Here is an 18630-nt window from a genome sequence, read left to right on the forward strand (position 1 = left end):
TTCGCTTTGAGTCCCCTGGATCGTACTTCTCTCATCACACTTTGTGCCGCGCGCGATTAGCCGAGCGGTCTACAGGCGCTGCATTCATGGACTTTGTGGCTGGTCCCGGCGAAGGTTCGAGTCCTCCCTCGGGCATGAGTGTGTGTGTTTGTCCTTGGATGATTTAGGTTAAGTAGTGTGTAAGCTTAGGGACTGATGACCTTAGCAGTTAAGTCCCATAAGATTTCACACACATTTGAACATTTGAACATCGCACATTGTCATGCTGGAAAGGTTGCTCTTTAACGCTTGGCTGGTCATGAATTTCATTACCCTCAACCAAATCCCTCGAAATGCAACAACTAATGTAGTTTTTGTCAGTATGAAGGGACCCAGGAATAGAGTAGCCCCTCATTTGCAAATTTTCCTGAAGGATGAATCTTCAAATGACTCCATTCTGGGCCACGTTTCAACGCTGTCTCTTTTCTAAACATGGCACAGCCACCGTTCCCAACTAGGACGTGCTTACCGCTGCCTGACTTCGCTAGGAGAAATGTGGAGGCTACAGTCTATATCCTGTAACGGTATGGAGTATTATTCTTCGTAGTGCTTATGGACACGATTTCCTAATAACAGACGACAGTACAGTCCTACTCTGTAGACAGAGTATCTGCCGTTGGAGGATTCAAGTTTAATGTCAGGGACTGACAGTGAGTTTCTTTGTTGGGATACTGGAACTGGGTGCATTCAGCTTCGTGACTGCTCCTGAGGAGCTGCTTGAGTGAGCAATACTGCCTCTAAGTTTTGGGAAGCCGACAGTGGCCAGAAGAGCGTTATTCTAACCCTACACCGTACGTACCGCAGCCGAATGGCGAAGTGATTCCAGGCTGATTTCTAGAGTTGGACCTTTACGAAAGTCGAAAAAAACCATGCAGCGAAAAGCTTCACGAGAAAGTTTCTTTTTCCATTTGTCAGTTTCGTTAATTTCTCACCGTAAACAAACTCATCGGCCAGTTTCAGAGCTACCATTGTCTAAACTGTAGATTGAGAAATTAAAAAAAAATGGTTCAAATGGCTCTGAGCACTATGGGACTTAACATCTGTGGTCATCAGTCCCCTAGAATTTAGAACTACTTAAACCTAACTAACCTAAGGACAACACACACATCCATGCCCGAGGCAGGATTCGAACCTGCGACCGTAGCAGTCACGCGGTTCCGGACTGAGCGCCTAGAACCGCTAGACCACCGCGGCCGGCGAGAAATTTTCGAAGAATACTAGGGTGACATATGAATATCGCCGTTTATTGCTCGTCTGTGAATTAATGTAAAAGGTGGCTCTTATGAGCTAAGATTGCCTCACACTGAATGTGTGCCTTTGTTGTATTCAAACTAATAATTATATCGACTATTTTCATACGGTGCAAGCATATGCTAACCATCTGCCAACAGCCATTTTAGAACAAAATGTAGCACCCCCTCGCTGAGCCAAGGCTTAACGAGATGGCGTGGACAAGGCTTTCCAGGTACAAAGTGGTTACAATCAAACTTTCGTATTCGAGAGAGGGCAGACGGGAAGCTATTAGCGGTATGGGTACAGAGCTTTATAGGAGTGATGTTCAGACTGTGCACTGCATGATTTACGTTATTAGTAACGTTAGTGTCATGATTTGCCGTTAGGCGCCGGTACGGCTAGGGTGACGTGTGGCTAAAATAAAGCATCGGTGTGCATTATACCTGCAGTGACTCAACATGGGTGTGGACAAGGTGAACAGCTCTTTACTTGAAAAGCAGTTTTATCAGAACAACAGCAATAGTGCTACCGCTCTTCACGAGCATCTTCGCATTAAATGAATGCGAAGAGATCCTCCTTCCACACCGGGATTGTAGAACATGAGTCTGAAGTTTTTATTAATTAGTTATTTGGAAGTTTCTCCTTTTATAGGCCGATGCCAGTTCTGCCACAAACTGTTACTGTTGCCATGGCTGAGAATGTTGGACCCAGTGTGCTATCTCCAAGCAGTGCACGAGTTTTGTCACGACAGCTGAACATTACAAGTCCCACCGTTCGTAAAGCGCTGTGAACAACTGTGAAACTGTATCTCTAGTGCGGTTCCAGGCTGTCGTGGATGCAGATGTCAGTCACATTGTTGCACTCTTGGTACGCAGTTAACAGATGTTGCCTTCTCATGTGGAAACTAAAACATGTTTTTTTCCGGTGATTTTTTCGTTATTTCTCTTCCGCATGTCCTTATAAATGTTTCCAGGAAGTTTCGTTGTCTTACGATAACCTGTTTTACATGGGCTCCCTCCCAAGTAGCGAAAGTTTAATTATAATGACTGTGCAGTTTTCCTTAGCACAGACAGCCAAATTCCCCGCCCGTATAAGTCGTCCAGTACGATGTCCTTCCAATGTTCGCAACGGATGTTTGTCAGAATTATAATTTTCCAAACAATTTTGAAAGACATTCATTATTTATTGGCCCCGTCCATAAATAGAATTACCACAACTGGTTCAGACGTGCTCCTGGGGTATTTCATACTGTGCCTGCTAGTAATGAAACAACACTTTGAGATCATACGATCAGTTTCAGCCATAAGACTGTAGTGAAATAATGCAATATACGCATCCCGACTGCGGAATATGGAGCCCAGAGGTCAAGAATGTGTCGACTTATTTTAGGTGTATCACTCTTCGGTAGTTATTCTTTTCCTTTGGACTACGTAGATTTTCAGGTATATTACCAGTGTCCCCAGAAACTTCCATAGGTTTGCGGAAGTTATCGTGAGGGAACACGAAAATATCTTATTTATGGATTCTTCCGTCACTTCTTGGTAAAACAGTTCCATATTTAACGTTGAATAAAGGGTAAACTGTTTTTGTTCTGCTGATCGTCAGAACAAAAACAGTTTGCTCGTTATTCAACCTCAAATACGCAAATATGTTGAATCTAGCGTTTGAAGAAAATAATCTCCACGTGTTTCTGCGTCATAGCGAGAATCCTGGGATCCATTTGCTATCGGAAATTATTTGTCACAACTTGACAAACATGTTTTCGCCAGTGTCTCCCCGTGCCGCGACGCAAACCCCGCGAGCTGCGAATGACGAGCACCCTTTCTCGGCTGCTCGGCTGCGCGCTCATTATTTTTTGCCGATCTGATACACAGAACTCGGGAATCGACAATGGAAGGCTTTTGGCTGCTCGCAGGTGAACTTCATCGGCTCGAGGTCACAGAAATAAAGGAAGACGAGAAGAGGGAAGGGAGACGCTCACAGCTGCTGCTGATGGCGCACGTGTACTTCGTGAAAACAATTGAGAACGGAAATGTATTTTTCTTCCGACGACGCTGAAGCGAATTTCCTAGTGATAAAGCATTCTAACGATTTCGTTTGTGTCCACGACATCGAGAAGTTAATGATGAAACTGAGTGGTAGTCAGGGCTGGAATTTCATCTGAAAGAATATAACCTATGATTGAAAGCAGTGCACTGCGAAGGACAATGCTGCCGTTCTTGGAAGTTCTTGGAAATCGTGGGCATTCTTCGTCGGAATTTTGCCCTCACATTATCGGCCTAATGATATTTTTTAATTCTTTTACTAAAACGTAACTCCTTTTTGTTTCTTTAGAGGCCTGTATGTAAACTGAGAACTTACAAAAACGGTATATTGTTAGCCAGTCTGGACAATGAAATGTCCTGATGGATCAAACCTGTTTGTCGGGCAGCGTCTCGAATGCGAACCCCGAGCGAGGTGACGCACTGATGAAGACTCTGAACTCTCAGAGAGTGTCACGGTTCAAACCTCAGTCCTGCCATCGAGACTTATATTTCCTACAGTTTCCTTAAAGTCGATTAAGGGAGATGCGTAGATAGTTTCTCTGAAAAGGAACTGCTACCTTCCTTCTACATCCTTCCATAACAGATTTCCGACATATCTCGTATGACATGATGACTGACGGAATGCTACACCTTATTTTTTTAATTCCTTCTTCCTATTTCCTTGTTTCTTTTTATTTCCTTCGTTTTCGAATTATTACCTTCTACTTCACCTGGAAGTGCGACAGGAAATTACAACTCACACTCCGATGCAGAGTGAAAGATTTGGCTGCCATTTCAAGGGGAGTTGGAAAGCCGTATCCCGACAATGTTAAATTTAGTGACCTGGCTTCGCTGTATTTCAGGGACCACTGTAGCCATTTATATGAAACTTTTACAGGACATTAAACTGTATGGTCTGAGTCTACTGAACGACAATTATACCATTTCAGGCACAGCTTTCGGCAATACAATTTTTTAACTACACGGTTAAAATTATGTGAATGCTTTTAGTACATTATCCTAAATAATTTTAAGTGTACATAACATTATATTCGTCTTTTAGTTCAGTAGACTCAGGATATTTATATTATTACTCCCTGAAAATTTGAAAACTCTACTCGAAATGGTTTCTGAGATTTAGGGAAAAATGTAACAGAAAATGTAAATTTTTAGGAACGGTTTCTAAAGTTTCAAATGACTATAACTTACTTAATATATGATTAATTTTTTTTATTTTTAGTCACTCCGAAGCACCATGCGTCATACTGTATATCATCCTCTTGATCTTTTTCCTAGTTTTTTCTTCTTCACATCTTTTTGGACTCCTTAGTGGCCAACTGTGCTGCACACTCAGTTTTATCAATGCGAACCTTGTCCATCCGTTCACGTTCTCTGATGCAGTTTGCTCCAGGATTAATCCCCATATGCTGTAGCATATGATGTTACCATCATTAAAAGCAATAACACAATCACTGACCCACAACTTTAGTGTCTTCATTCCAACAAAAGCAGTTTTTGGTAAGCGAGTCCATATGAGATTATTGAACGACTCAATGGGATTTTGAGTCTGACCATGTGGACACTTCTTCAGTAATTCAGGATTTGCCAGGTCTCTGTAAATAGGTTTTATGATATTTATGACTGCCGCTGAGATGGAATGTTTATGGCTGTATGAACTCTTTGAGTACTGTGCATTTAGGTAATTGCACCATGAATCAGGTCCAGAAGGGAAAAGGTGGTGTACTGGTTTTTCATCAGTTGACAGTCTGTGGAAGAAGGTAGCCCATACTGCCTGCTCAATTTTCAACAATTCCTCGGTATTGTTTCTGATGCCCATCCCATATATACTGCTGTAGTTCATCAGTCATTTTGTCTGTCAGCCTACCTCTTATCGCTTAACCATTAGAAAGTTTCTTGTCTCTCAAACTTTGTTTCAACTTCCTCAACCTGGTGCTCATCCTCTTCTGAACATGACCAACACATTCCAGTTTTGTGACAATCTTCTCACCATAAGGCTGAGCGGCTACTACACTGTTATATGCTTTTGAGTCTCCATCACCTTAAGAACTTCGTGTAACACATTCCCCTTTCGTTCACAGGTCGAATAAAAATTTCAATAGCTGCAGAGGCCTCCATACCACCAATTGTTTCTTCATAATTTCTGTCATAGATATGCCCTTCTTCATTCCCTGATTTACACTTATAACAATGTTTGGTTAAAATCTGGAAATCTATTACCATTTCACTATCCACACTGGTCCCCAAAGCAACAGAATTCGTAGAACTGTAGCTGCCCTTCTGCCAAGTGCCAGCAAAAGCTACTGGTATGTCAGTCATATCACCATTTATTTCAACAGCTTCGTTTGCAGCACCCTTCATAGACTCACATGCAATAGATTCCACAGCAGCTCCAATAAATCCTGCATATTTGTCGATTTTACAAGGTGGGCGTGCATATTCATCACGGCACAAATTGTTTCTGCTGCAGTGTGTCGTTTGCCAATAGCTCTCAACCCATAAAACCACCTAATATTTACTGCAAAATAATTATTTTTACACTTATCAGAATTCCGAAATGAATGAGTAAATTTACAACTAATACAATTAATGATAACTTTCCTGGACAGTCTATTTGATACCTCACTGTCTTCATGTACACTTACTGGCCCTTCACATATTTTACAACACACACATTCACCTAACACTCCTGTTACGATGTGTAAATCTATCAGAATATAAGCTAACCTACCATTTACATCACTTTCGTTTTGAGAAAGCTGTGTATCACAACGTTTTATTTTAATCTTCGAAGCACTAGTGGGTGTATTTCTAGATACTGATTTTGCCTGTATTTCATTGTCTGTAACTTCACACGCCACATGTTGAAAACAATGTTTCCCTTTATTCGAAAATCTATCACTATAAAACATATGTTTCTTAAAAACACTTCATTTTGGAGTCAAAATTTTACTTTTTGAGAGATTTACCAATCTATTCGTCACTTTTCCTCGGAAAACCGTTAGCACTTCGACGTACAATGTGTGTTTATACTGCGAAACGATATGATACTGTTTTTGACAGTGCTACCAATACAAACACGTAATTCAACCTTTATAACACAACACTCCACAGCCTTCGATAGAAAATATTAACTCTTTTATTCGATCTTGAAGTAATGTACATAAAAATTTTAAGATTTTCAACCGATGTATATTATATTTAAACAAATAAAATAAAATACCTCCCATGTGAGTTTATAAGTGATGTATATATCATTTTAATGGGAAAGTTGCGAATTTTATAATGAAATAGAAATCCGAAAATGTGAAGAAAGGTATTTTTCCGTTCTAACTCCCTTCAAATTTGCGTGATGCAGATTGTTTCCTAGGGAACATTTAATTTCAATAACTAGCTCCAGATGTTGTTTTATTGTTCCTTTAAATTATCTCCTTATAGCTCTCTAAGGAGTGTGAATAAATAAAACACAGTTTTGCTAGTTATGCAAATATAACTGATTTCTTTGTAGTTATTGCATAATATATTACAATCATCTACTTCACTGTACCGGGATGTCTTAGAAGGAAAACGTGGAGAAAATTGGTAATCTCCAAGGTTACTTGAAATGTTGGTGTATTAAGTTCGGTGTACATCATGCTGCTTTAAGCTGAGCAGGATGTTTGGTGAGGATGGAGCTAACGCTTTGGTTGATGGAGAAATATTAAAGCAGAAAAATAAATTCGATACTCTAGCACCAGAAACGACCCCGCAAAATAACACAATGCCACATGTCAAAATGCAGTGGCAGAGTGTTGACACCTGCTCCGTATACTGTTGTGCCAAGAACTGCCTAGAATATTATTTCAAATCCTGCACATCTACATAAATGAACTAAAAATATGATAAATAGAGCAGCTGAACAAATTTTTCTGTCTATTGTTCACATAATTATCAAAACTAATAGTTTATTAGGGAAAAACTCGGTCAAGTAGTACACGTTGAAAATAGCTGCACGTAACATTCCTGTTTTCACATCATGCAGATGCTAACAACGCCTGCTGTGGATTTTCAGGACTTCAGCATTGACTGTTATGAGAGTTCACGTTCACAGATAAGTGTGCTCAGGATGCATCAGAAGTAAAGAGCGTTTTACCATCAACCTCTACATCATGCAATAGCTGCTGTAGGCAGTCGTAGTAATGGCATCGTGCAAAATTATCTGAATTCGCCAGTCGATGCACAACCTATAATTTCAAAGCTTTGAGTTTAGAGTGCATAAGGCTTTCAGTTACATACGTTCATTGTTAGGCGATCCTCAACGACTTGGAACTTGTAGAACGTGTGATCAAATGCAGTTGGCACAACAGTGTGAATGGTTACATGGCGTTACAATTTTCTTACATTGCTTTTCAAGGCCGCTCCTACTGTGCAAGTTTGGCTAAAACTGACAAATAACGTCCCGATCCCAAGGAACTGGAGGAAGTATATAACCATCTAGGACTATCAGAGCCTGCTTTGACTTTACAGGTTCCCGCATAACACCCTGCACAGCCCTTGTGTGGTATAAGCAGCACTCTGGACATCCTGATACGTATAACATCAAAGTGTGGTCTTCACCTTAAGTGCGATATCTGCTCTGGTCTCGTAAGTATTTGGGGAACTGTACTGTTATTGATAAGCCGTAAAAACCGCTGCAGTCATTAGATGAAGAGCAATTAACCCGAATAATATGTAGGGCCACATGATAAAGATACGTCGCCCACCATGTACCTCACCTGACTGAAACAGCGGGAGACAACCAAGTTATTTCATGTACGTCACTAACTTTTAATAAGCCAATCACGCTGTTGGCACTCTCATGCGTAAATGCGTTCCGTTTGATTTGCATGAAGTCCACAATAATAAACTTGCTTGCAAACCTCTTTCGGTACAATCTTTTGACTATACAAAATAGTTACTTTCGTAACACCACAATGTGAAACTGCTCTGTGTAGCAACCACTATAGACGTAATATAACATGACGGTGCTGAAAACCCCAGGAAAAACCTTATTAGAGAAAAGAAAGTAAACGCAAATTTATTACAATAAATGGCATCTCAGAAATATTCCAATGTCATTAGCATATGAGACACCTAATAATCGTAACTTTCTCACATAATTCATTCAGTAATCCTCAGTCAAAACTAATTTTTTTGTATAAATTATTTTGCAAGACTATTTGGACCCCCAAAGGTCCATGAGTCTGAAACTGAAATTACGTGATAAGAATTGTTGTGTTGGGTGACGACCCCTATGCAGCAACTATTGTTCCTAATGAATAACCACGAAAGATGATAATAACGTTTTATTCACAAAAAATAGCAATTTTTAACCTTCAAGTTACGTAAGATTTTGTATGGGAGGGGAATTCTAATCCAGTACCTAATCGTATTGTTAACTAAGCACAATCAGAAGTCAGATATCGAACGTTTTCACCAGTAGCGAGATGTCTGAAAATTTGTAAAATTGTGGTGGGTTCTTATGGGAGCAATCTGCTACGGTCAGCCAGCGGTCCCTGCGCTTACACACTATTTAACGTGACTTAAACTAACGTGCGCTAAGGACAACACACATACTCATGCCCGAGGGAGGACTCGAACCTCAGACGTGGGGAGCCGCGCGGACCGTGGCAAGGCGCCTCAGACCGCGCGGCTTCCCAGAGCGTCGAGATATCTGAAAGTGAAATAACGAGACAAAAATTGTTTGCCTTACCCGGACTGGTACCCATCATAATTCGACGTTGTTTTATAGGCACTAACAGACGTTCAACCTTTGTGTATATCAACAGTAGCAAGATGCGAGCGCGTTTGAACTAGAAAAAACGTGTCAAAAAATTGTATGAGGAGTATGATTTGAACACCAAACATCGTCGTGCTTGATTACATGCAAAAAAACGTTAAGTGTCGAAATCCTTTTTTGCTAGTAGCTAGGAGTGACTTGTAAGAACTAGAAATGAAGTCATGAAATACTCTGTGTCTGACGGGAAGTCCAATCTGGCAGCTGTCTTTATTATTGAAAACAAACGAAGGGATGACAAAAAAACAAAATCATTTTTCACTGATTGTTAGATCTGCGCATGCTAGACCTCGATACGACGTGAGGAAAATTTTGTGCCAGACCATTATTGGCATCGACTCTTGTTTCAAATTGTATCGAGCGGATGGACGTGTACGGGTATGAAGACAACCTCATGAATCCTGCATGTCAGCAGGGGACTGTTCAACATGGTGGAGACTCTATAAAGGTGTGGAACGTGTGCAGCTGGAGTGATATGGGACCCCTGACACGTCAGGGTACTACTCTGCCAGGTGACAAGTACTTCAGCGTCCTGTGTGATCACCTGCATCCGTCCATGTCCATTGTGTGTCCCGACGAACTTGGGCAATTCCAGTAGAACTATGCGACACCCCACACGTCCAGAATTGCTACAGAGTGACTCCAGGAACACTCTTCTGAGTTTAAACAGTTTCACTGGAAACCAAATTCCCAAGACATGAACACTGTTGAGCACATCTGGGATGCCCTGCAACGTGTTGTTCAGAAGAGATGTCCACTACATCGTAATCTTATCGATTTATGGCCCCCCCTGCAGGATTCATGGTGTCAGTTCCCGCCAGCACTACTTCAGACATTAGTCGAGTCCATACCACGTCACGTTGAGGCACTTCTCCGTCCTCGCTGGGGCCTTACACATCAGTGTACCAGTTTTTTGGCTCTCCGGTGTAATACATGTGGTACTTAGTAACATTTTTCAAATCTGTAGTTATGTTCATTCTTATTCTACATCGAATTCCAGATTAAGGCTTTCACTAGGGTGATTGAAACCCACCAGAATGGAATAGCTCGTGGTAGATATTTAGCAAGTATCTTCACTGTGGCTGTTGATATTTGACTATGGCAGTATGTGTACTCTGAGGATACAGTAAGATGTCCAGACGTTTCCCTCCTGAAGTGTGCTTACCTTTTCGAATTTAGAGTTTTAAAGATACATGACACTGAAGGCCAGAAGAACAGACTCATCACCTTATTTCAAAACAATGTTATTCGGTTAGATTCTTTCGAACTGTGGTACTTCACTTCAAAGTCTCGGTAAATGTATCATCGGCTCTGATGCCAATCACCAGTTTGCCGGCGGTGTGGCCGTGCGGTTAAAGGCGCTTCAGTCTGGAACCGCGTGACCGCTACGGTAGCAGGTTCGAATCCTGCCTCGGGCATGGATGTGTGTGATGTCCTTAGGTTAGTTCGGTTTAATTAGGTCTAAGTTCTCGGCGAATGATGACCTCAGAAGTTAAGTCGCATAGTGCTCAGAGCCATTTCGAGCCACTCACCAGTTTGACATACCGCGTGACTGAAGCGTTTTGCCTCAGTCTTATTTTGCTGCTTCTATGTTTCTCCGTCAAGACAAATAAATATGCTCTCTACGCTGAAGACCAAATAAATGTATTAAGGAACAGAAGAAAATGTCTTTGCCACTGCTGTATAAAGTGATACTCGGACAATGGTGTCTAAAGGCGAGAACCAGAAATATGACATCTTTAAGTATTACGTTTATTAACTATCGTTGTTTGATTAAAAGAATAACCCGTCGTAAAATGGCAGAATTTTTTGATAAGCACCGACTGAGCACCAGCAAAAGCCTGCACGACTAGGTTAATTTTGTTACGAGCCGAAAGAAATGAAGCACATCGAATACAAGTAAGGTGGGATTTCATTTCAGTTTACCAGCTTTGTGCATTAATTTCTCTTCTATCCTTTTACTTTACGAATTAAAATATGTGTACAGCATCGGAATGAGAACTTCTTGTCATTATTCGGTCTCTTGATGTTTAATGACATTTCTTTACCATTTTTATATGTTTGCAGTTTTACTTCCCGTTTAAAATGAAATTATTTCATTTACTTAAGAAACTTGGATAGTCTTCGTTTTCTCAGTAAACTCTTATTGATCAAATCGCAAGAACAGTGTGTTGTTTTTTAGTTATTTGTTTAACAGTCAGTTGTTTCCTCGTAACGGTGTAGTTGCCAGATGTCAATTTATAGAAAAGCATATTTGCAGCAGATTCATGTTGGTTGATAACTGCGGAGACGCACGACTGAGACAAGAGTGAGCAAGCTAATTAGGCTCTTCAGTAATCAACAGGAAATCGTAGCGAGGTTTACTGCAATATTTTATAAAGGAAACATATTGGCTTCAGCGTAATGCAGTGAGCGAGGTTTTTCAGTAGCTAAGCACGTTTCATCACGCTTCTTTGATCTGCTTTAGCTCGTATGCGCCGATAACGGAATCCACTTAGGAGCTAACGACCACGAAGGCATTAAATTACAGGAGAGAATTTAGTTTCCGTTCCTCTCGTAAACAGCCCGTGTCACCACCTATGCAGTGGAGCTTCAGGTCTCTGTTGACTACACAGCAGCCTATTTCCTTTTTTTCGTTACAATAAGTGAGTAAATATTATCGAGTTAAGACCGACATCATACCTTTTTTCCCACTACTCAAAAAGAAAAGATAAAACATAAAATTCTGATCCATTACTAGACGAACCTGAAAACCATTATTTTCAGCATATAATAATCTACAGTTGTGCTGATCATGAACTTGACGCTCAACATCGAATAATGTTGACTGCGATCAGAGTTTGTATTATTTATTGACGTAGTTCACGAAACTGCTTTTAACACGACTCTGTACGTTCCTTCTGCTGATATTAAATTAAGTGCTTTTTTAAAAATGCGGTATGGGTGGGCCACGTGGTGCTGGTTACTTATAACCACTGTGGTCATCTGCAACGCACTGAAGGCGGTTGCAGTGAAACATAGGCAGGATGAAATCTCAGTTAGTCTGCACACATATTGGTGCTGTTCTGTGTGGGGTTTATCACATAAGCTGCTGAATAAAGAGCCACGGTTAACTAATATGTCAATTACCGAGTGACGTCGTGCAGTGATTAAAGCATTGGACTTAAATTATACAGGTTCTAGTCTCTTATAAGATATGTGAATAAGAAATACGTAATGTTTATGTAGTTTTTTTAAATTATTGTAAATAAATTTTGAGCCATTTTCGTTCCTGCCCCGATGTCATCAAGTGAGAGATGTTGGTTACTACCGTCTTGTTCGACAATACCATCTGTCAGAGGTGTTGCACGGTAAGCTGACATAAATTATTGCGTTACATTATATGTGCTGTGCTCAGTAGCTGCTTTCACGTCCATAACATATAAGAATTGAAATCTATGTGGCAAAGGAAATTGTAATTCAGTAGTTCCGATAATTTATTCTTGCAGACGGGGACCCAAGCCAGTTTTGGCAGAGTGCTCTGGAACGCCCTTAAACGCATAATATGCACATTCCAAGCTGTTTGCTTCCTCAGCTGAAATACGTCTGAGTTTCATCGCTCTCTCTGTCCAAGAACTTAAAGTAGTGTTGCCTGCATAATCAAGTTTGTTGCCTCGAATGAATCGCAGGAGCAACCGTGACGATTAGTTTACAATATCACTTACATATTCAGTAGTTCTTTCAGGTTCACATCTACTAATGCGAAACTGTTGTGCTAACAACGAACAATAGCTTCTGTAATAAACAAAAGAAAGGTGTAATCATATTAAGTGTTAAACATAGTAAGAGAGCAGGAACGTAGTTTTAGTTTTATCTAATTTTATCAAAATTTAGCTTCTCCATGTCAGATTTTCCTAGAGCAGTTTTCAGAGTCTTACCTACTACTCAAGAAACATATCCATTCACATAATTTATTCTTTACACAAAAAAGGGAAACAAATAACTATAATAACAGCATCTCTTTCTGGTCCGAATGCTCAACTACGTATTTTGTTTATGCCCATCGGCCTGGGGAGAAATGATCATCCTAATAAAGTAAGAGAAATCAGAGTTCGCGCTCAAAGATTTAAGTGTTGTTTTTCCCACGTGGTGTTCGAGAGTGCAATTGAAGAGAAACATTCTGAAAGTGGTTCGAGGAAGCCTGTTCCAGTTACTAAAGTTTGAACCGCAGAATAGTCATATCGATGTAAATGTAATGAGTAAATCTTAAGGAAGGCGTGGATAATTCAGAGAAACCGTTTTCATAGCTGGTTATCACATTTCCTTATTTTTCGATAAGAGAAGTCTGTGTTTATAGCGAGGCAGGAAACTATGACTGAGGACTTTTTGTGAGTTCAGTCTGTAGATCATTCCCAAACTTTATTTCAGCCTTAGGACATTGTATCCAAAAAATGATTTTCAAAAATATACAGAGCAGTCTTATAATTGATTTATTATATTGTCACTCATTTGTTACCGACAGTCTGATGAAACAAATCGAAAAGGAAACAGTCACATCCATAAACTACTCGTACTTTAGAGTATGCATACGGAGCTATCAAAAGTGAACCAACACGGATAATCGGTAAGCGAGGTCAACTAAGGAGAAGGCAGTTTTCAGAATCTTCGTTCTACCGATACTTGAATACATCTTCTCACTCTAAGACTCTTACCACGTAAGAATAAATTGCGAAGTAAAGAAAATTCCAAGCAGAGCAACACGTTTCGACATGGGTTCACATCGTAAGCTCACGCGCCTCATGGAGTTGCTCACGCAACTACACTGGCAGACGTTACAAAGAGAGGTGTTCTGCCTTACATAGAAGTTGACTGCCTAAATTCACGGAGAGTGCGTTTCTAGTAGGCTCGTCTCCGTCGCTCAGTGGTCAGTGTGACTGAACGCCCTGCGGAAGTCCCAGGTTCGACTCCACAATCTGCCAGGGATTTTTAGCTGGTGAGACGAATGGAACAGGACGCACTCAACCAAATGATGCCAATGCACCTCACAAATAATCATGTTCAGGTTTACAGAAGGACATTCGTTGTGTTACACTTTCGCAAGAAACTGTTCCGTGAATTACAGGTGATACTTCGGACGAGATCCATATATACTGATTTAAGAACATATTCTGTTACAATGCGTGACGACATCGTGCTAACGAGAGCAACACTCAACGTTACATTCGTCGTCTCGTTCATGATTTTTATTTTCATTAACATAATACTGAGTTTATACGGTGACTAACTCTACTTCGCGACTTAATTTTCTGCTCGTAGTCCTCTGCTGTAGGTAATAACCACAGTGACAGCATCTTTACCAGATAAATGAGACACGAGTACCATAAAACCCAAAGACTCTTTAGCCAAACATCGGTGTATGTGCTGCACTGCTGCTCGGGGAAACAACATTCCGAGTTGAGATTACGTGTGATGTACTAGAACCGTGTTCCTACACGAAGCTTTTGTTCTATTCGTGTCTTCTTATTTTTTGCACTTGATTTGAACAAAGTCTCAACGTATTGGATAGGTTAATTATTGAGCTATTACTCTTTATGGTAACTGCCTTCATTTATGAGAAAGCCAAATGCAGATTTATAGTGCTTGAAATATATCATAGTACATCTTTAGGTGTTGTTGTTCTGGTTATCAGACCGCAAACTCTACGATATCTGTTCTGATTAACTACTGCAGTCAACATCCACTTGAACCTTCTTACAGTAGACAAATCTTGGGCTCCCTCTACAACTCTTACCGTCATACTATCCTCCACTATAAAATATTCCTTAGTACTTCAAGAAGATTTTACCAACAATCCTTCATTTACCAAAACATCTCGAATCATCTGGGTACCTTTCATCAGTTACACTGTTGACCATTCTTACTTTCAACATCATAGTGTAACACCACATTTCAAAACTTTCTATCAGCGTGAAGAAAACAGGCATCCTGGACAAACCTTCGTGTTGCCTAGATACAGGGGTAGGGGCAAACGCAATTCGTCATCGTACCCCACATCCCTCTGAAGCTACGCCCTGCACCCCTTTCCCATTCCCTTCCCCATTCCTAACATAGGAAACTCTCCATCGCGCCCCACTCAGGTTTAGTGGTAAGATGGCTTGGTAGACAGCCCGTCAAAAACTGTATCCAGATCAAGGAAGAAAACAGGAAGAAAGTGTACTGAATTGTGAAAGAAGCAAAACAGGTACTTTGAACGGTACAAGAGCAAGAAGTACAATACAGAGCAGCACTAAACAGCAACGGCGTCGTGGGTGAGTGGTCACGGTATTCGACTGCCAAGCGAGCGAGACCTGTTGAAATCCCCTTGTGTCTCTGTTGTGATGTAACGTCCGCTTGCAACAGCGAGGTGTAAGGAATGAACCTATAATGAAAGTCGATTCTGCACAATTACTCTATTAGCAGCCGAAAGGAAGTGGCTTTCGAATGGGAGCCGCAAATGTTTGACGACAGGGTGACAAGTCAATCGAATCCTCCACCGGAAAACACGTCTGTTGTGTCATACACGAGTTTGTGCGTCATACGATAGGAATATCCTACCGTCGCACCTAATTTGTACCCCTGGTAAGTGAGTGAGATATGCCTCCTTGCCCGATTTAGGTGTTGGTATGAATGTGAACGAGATCACTCCCATGGAAACGATGAAAACATAATAGTACATTACATCAGCTGCAACAAATGAACGCAACAGTTTCACAATCACACAGTTTCTCTGTACTCTGTCAAAAGATATGTTTTCAAAGTTTTTGAAGTTGCGTTCCGTTTTGGAACTTTTCACTCTTGAATTCCTTTGTTGTAACATTGTTCACATTGCTTTTCATTTCTGTGAGACGTCTATGTGGTATCTCACCTGCTCTCACTATTCATCAAGTTTACTTGCAACGGTAACGTATTCTTGCCACAAGACGCATATTATGACAACTGCCATGACTACAAAATTAAAAAAAAAATTCTGTGACCAGATGGAGAAATCATAATGTTCTGGAAAAAGAGAATAAACAAGATGAGGACGTTTCGAACACGACTCGCCGGCTTGGTAGTCCAACACCGTGACAACTTAGCCACGACGCTTTTGCGCTATGAGTTTGCTCTATATTGTACTTCTTGTTCTTGGACCGTCCACTGTTCCTATTTTACTGTTTTTCACATTTCAGCTCACCTTCTGCCTCTTTTCATGCTTGATCTGCGTTCAGGTTTCGCGGGCTATTCACTGCGCTATCTTACCACTAAATCTGAGTGGGGCCCGCCCCCGGTAACTGAGTGATCAGCGCGACAGAATGTCTGTCCTAAGCGCCCGGGTTCGATTCCCAGCTGGGTCGTCATTTCATCCCCATCGACGCAAAAGTCGCAGAAGTGGCGTCAAATCGATAGACTTGCACCCGGCGAACGGTCTACCCGACGGGAGGCCCTAGTCACACGAAATTTTGTCTGAGGGGCGTGCGATGGAGAGTTTCTCTAGCAAGCCATGTGCCACAACCTCCCTTCCCTGCAGTATGTGAAATAAGAGACGTACTAGTTTGAAAGTGTCAGACAAGTCTCGACTCGTCTTAGACTATGCTGAGGAAGCATGCGTACTCATCTTAGTACTGTACGCTCGTTACATAATCATGACGTCACTGCTAGTTGTGTCATCAAAATTTAGAACAAGTCTCGACTTGACTGACAGCTTGCTGAACCAGCGGAAATACACGTCTTGGGGCAGGCCCTCCGAATAAACTCAAATGCGATCCCCCTCCCACCCGTATCCCCTCTCTTCATGCTGCACACACATGTGGCTCCTTTGCCGGCCGCGGTGGTCTAGCGGTTCTGGCGCTGCAGTCCGGAACCGCGGGACTGCTACGGTCGCAGGTTCGAATCCTGCCTCGGGCATGGGTGTGTGTGATGTCCTTAGGTTAGTTAGGTTTAAGTAGTTCTAAGTTCTAGGGGACTTATGACCTAAGATGTTGAGTCCCATAGTGCTCAGAGCCATTTTTGTGGCTCCTTTCCCACTCTTCCCTTCCCTCCTCACGTGTGTGGTTTCAGGGGGACAAAAATCACACTATTGTAACTGACAGGTGCACCTTAACCTCTAAGTTAGATCTGCAGTGTCAATAAGCAAGCCACGTTTTTTGTAAACTGCAGAGGAAATCTTTGTTTATTTTGGTAAGTAATAAAAACAAATACTGTCTACTTTAACATGCTATTCCATTTTCGTGCAAAGATCGAATTTTCTTTTGTGATCAGAGTTGGAACTTCCGTCTGTTTGGGACCTTGCACACTGCAGCAGTACACTTAAGAGAGTATGGGATGTTTTTGATAGGAGCAAACCAAGCAGCCACCAAGAGTTTACGAACTAAACATACCGTATTTGGTGGTCCTAATAATTATATTTGCGTATTACAGAAATACGCATTTTAAGTGATACACTAGATTTTTTACACTTTCTTGGTACCGTAAGTGCTACTGGTTAATGTCGCAGTCTTTCTTGACAGTTTGTTTTTATTGCACCACTGGAACATAAACTAAGATGAAATACAATAAAGAAACTGCATTAGTCAATCAATAACCACAATTATATTTTTCTAGTTTATAAATCGATGCGATACCTACTACAACCGTACAATCGTGCTTCGTCAGGTGATGACACTTCGTTTTGATACCTAGCCACATCGGGGCTCAGTTGGAAGCGAGACTCATCACTGAAGACAGTTCTACTCCTTTGAATTATATTTATGCCCAGAGACGTGTTTGAAGACGCCCCAGACAGCGTTGAAATACCAACCTGTCTGTCGCTCACCATATGTCCCGACAGCCAGGAGCGTTGGTTGTGGGTGCCATTTCATCTCATAGTAGGACCGCTCTGATTTATCATCTGCGGAACCCCTGAGGCACTGCGGTAGGTCGAAGATATTCTAAGCTCCGTTTCGTTGCCGTTCATTACAAGCCATCGTGGCCTTATATTTCAACAAAATAATATCCGTCTGCACACGGGAAGAGTTTCTACTGGCTGTCTTTGTGTTTGCCAAACCCTGCCTTGGCCAGCAAGGTCACCAGATCTCTTCGCAACTGAGAATGTTTGATGCATTTTGGGCATGGCCCTCCAATCGTCTCGGGATTTAGATGATGTAATGCACCAGTTTTACAGCTTTTGGCACGATATCCCTCAGGAGGACATCCAAAAACTCTGTTAGTGAATAGCACATCGAATAACTGCTGGCATCATGGCCAGAGGTGGACCAACGTCTTATTGACTTGCTCAATTTGTGAAGCTCTTTCTCTTGAATAAATTATGCAGTATTTCTGAAATTATAACCATTAGTTTGTCTGTAAATGAACAGCACAACTGCCGATTTCCCTCCCATTCTGATAATTCCTTGGTGGCGCATCGTTTTCTTTATTCTTATATTTTTTGTCTTAGATTGCATATACAGCCTTTTCAATTACTTTTGCGAATACCGATGACACCGAATTATTATTCCTATGTCCTTT

The 18630-nt window shown here is 41.2% G+C and overlaps 1 protein-coding gene across 1 annotated transcript in view; it reads right to left on the reverse strand.

Moving 5' to 3' along the window:
- Window positions 1-18630, reverse strand: part of LOC126249028 (uncharacterized) — a 1135715-nt gene that overhangs the window by 755597 nt on the left and 361488 nt on the right. The gene's annotated exons all lie outside the window — the stretch shown is intronic.

The sequence above is a fragment of the Schistocerca nitens genome, chromosome 3, assembly GCF_023898315.1.
Source record: "Schistocerca nitens isolate TAMUIC-IGC-003100 chromosome 3, iqSchNite1.1, whole genome shotgun sequence".
Lineage (NCBI taxonomy): Eukaryota > Metazoa > Arthropoda > Insecta > Orthoptera > Acrididae > Schistocerca > Schistocerca nitens.